Raw genomic sequence first — 13422 nt, 5'->3', positions numbered from 1 at the left:
ATAACATAAAGAGTAAAATAAGAATAAGAAAATTCTTCTATTCATCCAAGAGATTCCAAACTAGGAGGTCCCATTTCAAAAGAAGTTGGACTCTTTCCATTCCCGTTTTTCCCATTTCTGCCATTTCTTCCATTTCCAGAACAACCAGATTTTTCTTTAGGAGACAATGGTGGACTACATCTTTGTCCTCTTATATCTGGCAATGAATCAGCAAAAATCATTGCTTCACGATCATTCTCAAAAAACTGAGATTGATAGTCTCCATAAAACACCTTCAACACTGCCGGATAGTGAAAAGTAGACTTATAACCTTTACGCCACAAAACTTCTTTAACTGAATTAAATCGACGTCGACGTTGAATGAGCTCTTGACTCAAATCAGGATAAAAAAAACTCTGCTATTCTGAATCAGTAACGGAGTTTGTCGTCGTCTCGCATTTGCACTGCTAGTCGAAGTATTGCTTCTCTATCCAAATAATTCAAACATTGAATTATTACAGGTCTCGGTGGTTGACCAAGTAAAGGTGTTCTTCTTGAAGCTCTATGAGCTCTTTCCAATGCCAAGCCTCCAGAGAAACATTCTTGCCCTAGTACTTGTGGGATCCAGTCTTTAAAAAAATGAAGAGGATCTTGTCCTTCCATACCTTCTGTCAAACCAACGATTTTCACATTATTCCTTCTGCTTTGATTCTCCAAGTAGTCTATTTTCCTCTCTAACTCCTTCTCACGTTCTCGCAATTCTATAGCTGATTTTTCAACCTTCAACACTTTTTCTGTGTTAGAAATCACTTGCTGTTTACATTCCAAAAAAGCAGACTGAAATTTTTAAAAATCTTCACAAGATGCTTCCACACGTGTTTTAACTGTATTCATTTCTGAACTTATACTAGCATTCATTTGGGTAATCTCATTCAGTATGAGTTGAATGACAGCGTTTAACTGCATACATTGTAGCTCAGAAAAGCTCAGCCCTGACGTAGTGGCAGAACCAGGTAACTGCAGCTCCTGCTGCAACTCAACAAAAGGCATTTTAGAGGTTTTACTGCGGGTCTGGACTCCCAGCGACGGCACCCCGTCTTCCTCAGGGGGTTGCCGCTGTTCTCCCCCCGCAACTCATTGTTTTTTCGCAAAATCACGGAGGAAATCGAAATCTTCAGGTTGGAATGCTACCTGAAGCATTTCAGACAATGGAGTCCTCTTCCTGCGTGCTCCCTCCGTTAAAATCAAAAGGCTTCCAGAATCAGGACCCACTTCTTGGGAACACGCACCTTCCTCCAGAGAACGGGTAATTCCAGCGCTATCCTTCACTTGGTGAGTAGTAGACGTTTTTTTCAGCTCCCACAGGCAGTCTTTGTAGTTTAGGCACTGAAGAAATTAAACCTGAGGCTGTAGCAAGTCGTTTATGCCCCAAGTCTTCAGTACTTCTTCTGCACTTGAGGTTTAATCTTTTTACCATTAATGGCCATAATAGTTCCTTAATACTTTAAACTAAAATTTAAGAAGTTTAAACTTGAAAACAAAGAGTTAAAAAACGGGTACTTAAAAGTCCGGCCAGAGAGGTTGAGATTACACGTCTAGACTCTACGCCATCTTGCCATGCCCCCCCATCATATACAATTTTGAGATTCTTTTTCTGATGGGCCAGGCAGAATTTCTACTTATCGGTTATGTAAACTGTATCAAGAAAAATATATGGATACAAAAGAGAGAAATGTAAACAAATTGGGTGTGTATATGCAGAAAAAAATAAATATTCAGTAATAAATAATGTGTAAAGTTAGAGTCCTTGAAAGGGTGTCTGATTGAGCCTGTTTAGGAGTTGATGGTTTAGGGCTAGTATCTGTACCTGAACCTGGTGGTTTGAGGAGAGGCAGAATAGAAATTGGCAGCAAAAGAAATGAAACTGTTCGGTTCTGGATGACTGAAGGAAGCAGCAACTGTGCGGTCATGTTCATTCCAGAAAGAGAGTTGAGTGAGTGAATCGGGTAGGACTGAGAGAACAACTGTTTCAAGTACAGTATCCCACTATGCGAGTGCCCACAGCTACACTTCAGATATGGGAGAAATGAGTGGAGTGGGCACAGAAGTTGTTCAATGTGGCGCCAAGTTTAGGCAGCTGAATAAGGGTGTTGCTGGAGGGGAAATGAAGAAGTGGAGGACCCTTAGAGCTGTCATGAATGTAAAAGAGAATGAACTGGATCAGAGGAGAAATGATAGTGTCAAGGTGAGAAGAAATACATTTGGGTCTATCAAGGGAGTCCTGCTTGTGGATTTTGGGTGGAAGGTAGAAGTGGGAAGCAGAGGGCTGGGACAGTATAAGGGTGGAAGCTGTGGAAGGAAGACCTCCTGAGAAAATGAGATCTATGACTATGACAATTGCCTGATGTTTGATGATGGGGTCGTGATCCAAAGGAAAGTTTGAGGAAGTGGCTGAGAACTGATGTCTGACCTCTGTCAGATGTGGTCCATTTACTGGAGAGGGCAGAATGTGAGAGGGCAGTGGAAAAATCAAGACAGTTAATGTCATATTCACAATTAGCAGCAGGTAGATCTAGAATGCGATTGACTACCCTGATCATGACATGTGGCACTGCAAAGAGTGTGCAGTTGTAAGTGGGTTGAAGGAATGGATTAAAATGGGCTGGTAGAAGGGCAGATATAAATGGGCTGAAATAAAAGGTAAAAATGTCAGCAGTTATAAGGGGCAGATATAATGGGTGGATATAAGTGGCTGACGAAGGTCCTGAGGCAGTTTTCCTGGGTCCCAACAAAGCTTGAAAAACTCATGCAGTTTGACATGCAGAGTTTTGCCGCCAGCCTTCCAGACCTCTGGGGGGATTCCATCCATACCTGCTGCTTTGCCACTTTTCAGTTGTTCGATTGCCTTATATGTCTCAGCCTGGGTGAGGACCTCATCCAGCTCAGGGGAAAATTGGTTGGTTGGGGTTGGGTGTTGGGTTTTTCCTCCTTTGCCTTTTGTCAGTGAGGTGGGCTCTGCGGTCTTCTTCAAAGGAGGTTGCTGCCCGCCGAACTGTGAGGTGCCAAGATGCACGGTTTGAGGCGATATCAGCCCACTGGCGGTGGTCAATGTGGCAGGCACCAAGAGATTTCTTTAGGCAGTCCTTGTACCTTTTCTTTGGTGCACCTCTGTCACGGTGGCCAGTGGAGAGCTCGCCATATAACACGATCTTGCGAAGGCGATGGTCCTCCATTCTGGAGATGTGACCCACCCAGCGCAGCTGGATCTTCAGCAGCGTGGACTCGATGCTGTCGACCTCTGCCATCTCGAGTACTTCGACGTTAGGGATGAAAGCGCTCCAATGAGTGTTGAGGATGGAGCGGAGACAACGCTGGTGGAAATGTTCTAGGAGCCGTAGGTGATGCCGGTAGAGGACCCATGATTCGGAGCCGAACAGGAGTGTGGGTATGACAACGGCTCTGTATATGCTTATCTTTGTGAGGTTTTTCAGTTGGTTGTTTTTCCAGACTCTTTTGTGTAGTCTTCCAAAGGTGCTATTTGCCTTGGCGAGTCTGTTGTCTATCTCGTTGTCGATCCTTGCATCTGATGAAATGGTGCAGCCGAGATAGGTAAACTGGTTGACCGTTTTGAGTTTTGTGTGCCCGACGGAGATGTTGGGGGGCTGGTAGTCATGGTGGGGAGCTGGCTGATGGAGGACCTCAGTTTTCTTCAGGCTGACTTCCAGGCCAAACATTTTGGCAGTTTCCGCAAAGCAGGACGTCAAGCGCTGAAGAGCTGGCTCTGAATGGGAAACTAAAGCGGCATCGTCTGCAAAGAGTAGTTCACGGACAAGTTTCTCTTGTGTCTTGGTGTGAGCTTGCAGGCGCCTCAGATTGAAGAGACTGCCATCTGTGCGGTACCGGATGTAAACAGCGTCTTCATTGTTGAGGTCTTTCATAGCTTGGTTCAGCATCATGCTGAAGAAGATTGAAAAGAGGGTTGGTGCGAGAACACATCCTTGCTTCACGCCATTGTTAATGGAGAAGGGTTCAGAGAGCTCATTGCTGTATCTGACCCGACCTTGTTGGTTTTCGTGCAGTTGGATAACAATGTTGAGGAACTTTGGGGGGCATCCGATGCGCTCTAGTATTTGCCAAAGTCCTTTCCTGCTCACAGTGTCGAAGGCTTTGGTGAGGTCAACAAAGGTGATGTAGAGTCCTTTGTTTTGTTCTCTGCACTTTTCTTGGAGCTGTCTGAGGGCAAAGACCATGTCAGTAGTTCCTCTGTTTGCGCGAAAGCCGCACTGTGATTCTGGGAGAATATTCTCGGTTACACTAGGTATTATTCTATTTAGGAGAATCCTAGCGAAGATTTTGCCTGCAATGGAGAGCAGCGTAATTCCCCTGTAGTTTGAACCAATTTTCCCCTGCAACCGCTGCAACCGTGTCTGCCTGTCTCGCATCGGACTTTTCAGCCACAAACGAACCTGCAGTTGACTGGGACATTTACCCCCCTCCATAAATCTTCGTCCGCGAAGCCAAGCCAAAGAAAATAAGTGGCTGACAGTAGAAGCAGATATAAATGGGGTGCTATAAGGGAGAGATACAGACAGGCTGATACAAGGGGCATATGGCTCAGATGTGAATTGTACAAGGTTTCTATTATCCTGAGTGCTGAGAAATGACAGGAGGAAGATACAATGTGAAAATATCAATCTCACTGATAAACACTGCAATGTGCCTTTTGTGTTTTTTTTTCTGTGAGTGTTTATTTTGCATCCAACAAAGGAGCGAACGGGTTGTGACTTGAGATGCCATCAGGTGCTAGACTGGTACCAGAAAAAAAACAGTGCTGGCTTAAAAACTCATTTGCACAGCTCAAAATAAAGAACGATCCAACTCAGACAAATTCACTTTGATTCATAATTCATATGTTAATGGGCCCAACTTCAGAGCTCCTTTGCTTCACTCAGGGATTTGCCTGCATTCTATACTCACAGAAATGTAGGCACTAATAGTTCAGTGATAGTACTCTCAATTCTATTTGAGGGGTCAGTAGTTAGAAACTCCAGTGCAGAGACTTGAGCACATATTCAAGCATGACACTGTTGCAGGTACCACATGATATAAAGGTGGACATGAGTGGAGAGGTCCTCGTACTTCATTTGAACAACATTAGAGATTATCCTTGGCAGCACTGCTCTTTTGAAAACATGTCGTGTGTTAGTTGACTGTCATGTTTCCAATATGGCCACAATGATCACAATTCAGAAGTAAGTTCTTGTTTATGAGCAATTTGGGAGATTTCATGTTCACTAACGATGCTGAAAAAAAGCAATTTTTTTTCTTTTAATGTCAGCCAGGAAAACAGGCAGTGTGGATATTGGTACAACTGCTGTTTGATGAGTTTTGTCCTGTATAATGTGACTGTCTCAATTTGTCTACATATCAAGAATAACTGAAAGAGGTTTTGAAGGCAGGTTCTATCCTCAGGTCTTATAGAGACAGAGCAACAAAACAGGCCCCTTGATTTAATATTTATGCACCAACTGTCAATTGTTCATTTTACACAACTTCAACATTAATCCTACTTTTTATTCTCCTCATGTTCTCTTCAACTCCATTAGATTCCACCACTCACCGATGCAGCACGGTAGGGGGGGGCGCAATTTACAGTGGCTAATTAGCACACCAAACCGCATGTCTTTGGAATGTGGGAGGACAATGAAGCACCATGCAGTCACCTGGAGAATGTGCAAACACCACACATTGAATGTCAGGATTGAACCCGGGTCTCTAGTGCAGAGAGGGGGTAGCTCTACTAGCTGCAATGCTGTACTGGTAAACTTTCAGAAACCATGGAGGCTTTGATCATGCTATTACATATATCAATGCAGTCATAAAATCAATGCTTGATCAGATATTCTGTATGTGGGATTTCTGGTGATTATTGCTGCAGTTTCACCAGAGTTCTCCAGGAATCATTGAAAAAATGACAGGCTTGGTAGATTGCAAGAAAACTCCACGTACATTTGCTCTACTAGACTACACAAATAGCAGAAGCACAGTTTAGCAGCATCAATAGGTGAAAAGTTCTGCCCTGAAACGTTGACTATTCTTGTTTACCCACTGATGCTGCTCAACCCATTGAGATTCTCCAGAAAACCTTTTGGAGGGTGGGATGAAACTGGAGCCCCTGGAATAAACCCATAGGGATACAGGGAGAACGTACAAGCTCCTTTCAAACAGCAACAGATTCTAACTGGTGCTGTAACAACATTGTGCTATTAGATTTTTAATAGGTTTTTTGTTATTCTTTTTTCCATTTGCATTTACAGGCTTGCATCCATATAGCAATAGGGAGGAAGAAAAGGAAGAAGAAGACATCAATTTTGCTCTCTAAGGGTGTTGAACAGTGTATCAATGCTTAGCTCCTATACACAGACCAAGGGCTAAACCTTGGACTACTTTGACCTACAGAGCTTGGCAACTCTCTGTTGAAGCATTGAGGGAGCTATTGGAATAGAATTTTGTACTTTAAATTTTTTTTGCTCCTTATCAAAACAGCCATCAAATGCTTGTGCACATTGTGATTGCCAAATCCTGCAGAATGATCCAACGGAATGATTTTTCAAGGCAGATCGATGTTAAGCTAAAATAATCCTCTTCTTTGAATTACACTTTTCACTAAGGTCACGCAGCCATTTTTCACTTCAGCAGAGAGGCTTTATTGTTATTAGGTTAAATTGAGTATTACTCTGCAGTGCTTGGCAGAGATTTATGAAGAGATTGATATGGATTTGTACAGCTCTCAGGCTGATTAAATTAAAGTCACCAGGGGACCTGTGCGAAACTACATACCTTGAATTAATGAAATCATTGGACCAGAATGCATTATACTTCAACTTGAATTTAAAGAAGTATCTGAGAAATATATACCTTCAACTATCCATAGATAAGTACCTGGATAAGTAAATGAATATGTAAATACAGAGATAGTTCGATGATTAAATGGATGTGCTGTTTGCTATTTTCAAATAATCAGTAGCTTTAAAAATAGATGTTTATATTTCAGATGGTTTGGATTAGTAAGGATAGATTAACAATGGAGATCGTCTTCTATCTGGCACAGGGATGTAGCAGCATTCCTTAAGAGAAAAAGGAGCTGTTGCTGCAGTGCCCAGGAAGGGAGGTGAGTTTTCTCAGACCTGCAGTTCCATTGCAGGTACAAATAAAAATCTACATTTATTATTGTCTGTCCTTTCCAATCACTTTTATTTTTGTAAGTGTTGCATGGTTGATAGGCTGGCACCTCTGGTTCCAAGAGTTGCTGCTGGATTCAGATTCTTGCAGTCTCAAGGCCTGTCTCCTTTCCAGGGATCCCTGCCTCAGTCGGCAGTTCCATCTTACTGCTACCCTGAACGTTGAGGTCTCGTCCCCAGGAGAACTAAATTACCACCCCTGTCCACCATTTCCCGAGGTCTTCTTCTGACCTGCTGTCTTAACACAATCTAGCTTTAGTCCCAGGCACCTCGCATTGGAACCATGCTTAAAATGCTCTTACTTCTTTTTAGTAAAATCTTAACATAATAGAAGCACTGCCTTAATACTTGATTGTTGTGGAAGTATTTCAGTTTTAGTTCTATGGCTGCGATGCAATTTCACTTCTCCTCATTGGTTGGATGAAATGAAAGTGCAAACAATTAATTTCTATGGTCACCAAATTAGTGGGTGAGGGGGGGAGTGGTGGGGGTAGGGGGGGTGGTGGGTTGGTGGGAAGGGGCCCCAGATTGTAATTAATCTGGACCTTCGGCATTTCAATGATATATTAGCAGGGATCACTGTTGTATGGGGCTAACTACAGGTTACAACCAGCCTGGTCAAGCATTGTAATTGGGACAGTAGGTGTCAATCCTTCTCCAGGAATGTTATCAGCGTGCTGATTAAGGATAATTGACTGATGCAGCTGGTGTGGACGGACAGTTTGATATTGCTCTTTGTTTTGTGAATGGTATTTTTTTTCACATTGAGATTTCAGTGCTGTGATTGCATTGGAACTACTTGGCTATTAGCTGCAGATTCTAGGGCAAGTGCACATCAGCTGGGGATTTGTAAAACCCATAAACACCACTGCCACCATTGGCCCCAGCTGTTTTCTAACATTGGGTAGAGTGAATCACGTTGAGCTTTATCTTCTGCCGGGATCTCAGTAGGGGGTGGATGGATCATTTGCTCAGGGTGGCTCCTCATCAGCTGCACTCTAGCACTGGTTCCATTATCACTGAGGGTGTAAGGGAAGACGCCGTATGCTTGTTACTTGCTTGATGTCCAGTGGGGGTCAAATCATGGTGGTTGCAGTTAGACCATCTGTACATTAGGTAGAATTTAGAATGTGTAGTCAGTTTTTTGAGTAATAAATAGAATGTTTGCAGAATATCCTGTTTAAACTGCTTGAAGAGTAATCTTGATTAGTTAAGGTTAAAGACCTGATGAAATTTTAACAGATTGTTTTAAAAAAATTTTTTTGTCAAACTTGAACTCCAATAAAATGATAGAGATGAAAATTTACTGAGTCAGCCTCAACACTGTCCAGAGAGGAGGTTAAGATACACCAGAGAAAACAACGGGAGAAAATGTGAGCTGAGCCTCTTTTGACTCCATCCACTCAGTTGAGAGATTCATTAAGTATGGACGAAGAACATCCGAAAGAGCACCAGCGAGGCTGGTCTGAAACTGGCTACCGCATCAATGCTGATAAAAGTGATATTAGTGGTTTCATCTTTTGCCAAGTATTTTTCTAGAGGATGTGCAAGAGATGTGGCAATACGGTTTGAAGTTTGAGAGATTACAGACATATTTGAGAGAGATTGACAAGCCTTACTAAACTATGTGGCATTCCTATGAAAGCAACCAAGTAGTGTTTCATGCATCAGTGAAACATCCCATAGATTAATCCAGAGAAATCACTGCACAGGCTGAATATTCAAATGCAAAAACAACCCGTTGAAGAATATCTTGATGAAAGGTTCTGATCTGAAACATTGATCATGCTTTCTATCCCACTGATACTACTTGATCCACTAAGTTCCTGCCGCAGATTGTGTTTTTTTGCTCCAGATTCCAACATCTGCAGTTTCCTGTGTGTCTTATGGAGGCACCCAGTGGCTCCAGCAACATCCGAGGAGAGAGGGGAAAGAAATTGAAGAGGTTTTGGGATGCCAGTGCAGGATCACAACCCAAAATACCAACAAATTTTTTCCCCCTCCACCCCCCCAACAGTCAGCTGTTGCTTGTTTTCCTGCATGCCTTCAGCATGGTAGTCTTCTGTGATTTGGGTGGTTGCTCACAGAGCATCGTTAAGAGCTTCTTCACGTCTGTGAATTATTTCCAGCTTTTCCAAAAGAGAATCACTGACTCCTCATTTGCCAAACAGATGAATGACTAGTTTCCTCTGCAGCTCTCCTTTGGCCTTTTGCAGTGAACACAGAGAGCCCTGAACTTCGAACTAAGCTTTGGTGCATCTTGATGGTGGACTTTAATACCTTGACAAAAGCAGTATGGGGGAGAGATGTTCTTCCAGTAATTGTAAATACAAGACAAAACAGCAGACTACAATATCGACTAATCTCGGCACCTAAAGAACTTCAGCTCTTTATTCTTTGGTTTTGTGAGCTACTTAAGAATGGCGATATGCAGAAATACCAGACTTCTGTGGGAAATGATGTCTATTGGTGGAGCAGCAACAAAAATGCATTTCTTTCATGCGCACATTTCTGAAATGGATCATCCTGTCACTGTGAAAAGATCATAAATAGTTATCTTACTGCTTTGCGATCAGCTGCTCCGCCTGAATTTTAAAGTAGTTAGAGAAATTCGAGAGGTGAAACTGAAAACCTCTTCATCCTCATTAACCTTTGCTGGTGGAGTCCATTGTTTTTGATTACCCCAGTTAAGAAGTGACTGTCTGTCTGTTGTAATTCAATTGTATTCCACACCATTCCAACAAACGCACAGAGATCAGCAGATCTTGTTCTCAGGAGGTCGTGCAATTTAGATTACTCCTAACTCCTAACTCCTTGACCACAGGCTGCTTTAAAAAAAATCAACAGCGATTGTGAAATCAGCACATGTGCTGGAACCACATCTAGGAAATTATGATGGCACAAATCACTTCCTGTGAGCGCCAAAACAACCACAGCTGTGCAGCCTGTCATAACAGGGCTTGAATTCATTACAAATGGTGCCATCAGATATGCTAAGCTGCTTATTACAAGTACTTATTTGTTACACCAAAGTTTGAATTAATAAAGGCCAAAGTCCGTAGACCTGAACGATAGTCTAATTGTTAATGCACCGAAAAAAAAAGGCTGTAAGGACTCCCATTGATTCAGTGTCAATTTCTTTTCTGAGACCATAGTGCAAGTGGAAACATAGGAACTAACCAGTAGCTCCTCAGACCTGTTCCTCCATTCACTTTAATAATGAATGTAGAAGTGCTCCCTAATGTTACTGACCAAAGGTCAGATTTTACCTTTCCCCATTGCAGAGAAAAAGTTCTCCCTATCTAACTCGGGCAATCTTTAATCATTTTAACCATCTCAGATTGATCATCCCTCAGTTTGCAAAGGTCAAGGGAAGATAGTACGTCCTGTTACGAGCCCAAAAGACTCCAAAACCAGCAGCAATAGAAATTCATCAAGACAATGGTTACTTTAGCAAAACTGATTGTATTTTCTTAATTCGTGATAATAAGATCAATACTTAACTTGTTACTATTAACTTAACACCCTTCTAATTCTAAGCGCACATGTATGTAATGTGTATCCGTTCAGGAAAGTTCTTTTTCACATCCAATCATTCACTTTTCACTTCTCCAAGTTCACTGTGCACAGAATTAAACAGATATTATATTCACCAGGCTCTGGCGCTTTGACCTAAATTGTTACCGCTCAGGAAGGACTTTGTTGGTTTCAGAGAGATATTCGCTGTTCATGAACACGCAAACTGATCTCCTTCAATCAGCCTCCTCTTGGGTTTTTCCAAATAATAACCTCTTATTCCAGGTTACCACAGAGAATTATTTTTCCCCTCTTTCAGGAGAAACACAATAACCAGGCACAACCTCTGCAACTGACTACAGAGATTTAGAATGAGCTGAACTCGGAACTCAAAACCTGTCTTGAAATGGGCAAATGGCAGCCTTCACCACAAACTGGTGCAGAATACTTCCAGTCTCTTTCTCTCTCTCTCTCTCCCCCCCCCCCCCCCCCACCACCATACAATTGATGATTTCTCTCTGTTTGTAAAACCATGCGGTCCCTCTTAGGACAACAAACTTCAACCAGACATTTATCCTGCACATCCTCTGGACCTGAATGAAATTTCTCATTAAAATATTGAAGCGAGTTCATTTTAGGGATACATCCAGTAGCCAAATGAAATGCACAAATCCAGTTAGGTTTCCTGATGTAAATATTATGTCTAGTAACATGACATCACCTCTTGACAAGCAAGCTTCAAAAGCAATTCATGCAGTGTACCCTTTGATTGTCTCTTACATTAGCACATTAATAAAACAATGGATTCAGCTTTTATATTACATGCTGGGCTCAATTATCTTTCCAGTAAATCAACAGACCAGCAAATTTGAAGCACTCTGCAGTTCTTCCTCGTAAAGCATATATGTGGGTGGTTGGGTACCCTGAACATTGAGCTGAACATTCTGATCCCCTTACCTTGGAACTACCTCAGCTTCTGGGGCACATTCCAGTCCGGGAAGTGGCAAACTGGAAGAGGTGAGACTAGGTCACAGAAGTCTTCCTGGAAGTACCATAGGATGTTCTGTGCCATGCAGGCCTACTTGCTCCTTAAAAGGGTCAGTGACCATTTCCTGACCTTTCTGCTCTTTTCTGTCCAGTAGGTACCATCTTTTTAAAGTTTTGCTTGCTAATTCAATGGTGCTGAATGGTTTCATCTGCTTTAACTTCATCTAACATTTTTCAGCATTTATCACGCAGTCTTAAATATCAAAATGTTGTTCATTTAAGTCCTCTTTTCTCTTTTAATTGCTTGTCATGTTAAGGCATGCAATTACAGCCCTCTGTGCTTTGCAGCAATTTTAGTAATTTTACCAATTGTACAAATTCATCTGCATCATCGCCCAGTACTCGCTGTCATTAATTCTACTCAGGCAGGTCCTGTTATTGCTCATTGCATGGTGCTTTTAATTTTAAGTTTGGAATCCAATTGTGCAGTTGCAGTCTGGATGCTCTTGTAACTTGGTTTGTCACATCCTTTTTGAGTGGTATGTCACCTGGCCTATTGTTGCCAGGTCCATCACAGGTTCTGACCTGAAGACATTGAAGTCACATCTGTGAGGTGCTGCCTCACGGACGCAGCGAATAGCATAAGGATCATCATCACTCTGGTCACCAGCTCTTCTCGATGCTCCCTTCAGATGGAAAATATAGACATCTGAAGACCAGCATTTGAACAGTTTCTTTCCAACAGCCATTAAGCTGTTGAACCTCCCCTTGTTATATTAATCAAATGACCATCTGCATTATTGTAATGGTATTTTTTTCTTGTACAATGGTAAGGGTGAATATGTATGACATTTATATATTTTGTATTCATTATCTTTTTTCAATTTAATTTAACGTATACATTTTTTAAATCAAGTACCTGTTCAGCTGCATCAAATAAGAATTTCAGTGCTTATGTATATTGTACATTGTATTTGTCAATAAACTCATTATTGGTATCATTTACAGAGAGAATAATGATATGACAGAGGTTGACGTGGATAGACCCTTGCATGAGGTGGAGTCTGGATGGGTGAGGGCTTTTGGGGATACCAAAGGATAGTCTCCTTGAAAGGTTAACAAGCTATCTTGGAAGGAGGTGACTATAATGGTGACAACTGTAGAGAAAATGAATGATCACGCGGCAAGTGTTCGTTTGTGTTAAAATTATTGTTGTGCCTCTGTCAGGGTTGAATTTTGCTATATGGTGTTTGAGATGAGGTTCAGTTGATTTTATTGATCTGCAGACTTAAGTGAAAAGCTCAGTCTTGTGTGTTATCCAGGTAGCTCACAAAAATGTCACCACTCTCCGGCACCATTTTGTATTTGAAAAGCTCCCACCAGAAAAGCAGCAAGTAAGCAAACAACAGGCGAAAGATTATTCACGGCAATATTCAGGCAGGATTTGTTGATTCAATATGTGACTGAGCACAGATGGTGTCCCTGAGTCTGCAGAGGGGCTGCGGCTGAAGCTCGGACTGACATTAGTTTGAAGCGTGATTGGAATGATTCACATTGAGGCCATGACTCTAAAGATAGGGGGTTGAACAAAGGCTTCGTGCCACACTATCAAAACTTGGGGACCACAGTACCGGCTTCCTGCCCTTTGTGGTTTGGTGACAGGGGTGCAACCGAGGAGGAATCCTCCACTGAGATTTGA

The sequence above is a fragment of the Narcine bancroftii genome, chromosome 6 (assembly GCF_036971445.1).
Source record: "Narcine bancroftii isolate sNarBan1 chromosome 6, sNarBan1.hap1, whole genome shotgun sequence".
NCBI classification, from domain to species: domain Eukaryota; kingdom Metazoa; phylum Chordata; class Chondrichthyes; order Torpediniformes; family Narcinidae; genus Narcine; species Narcine bancroftii.
This window is presented reverse-complemented; position numbering follows the sequence as displayed.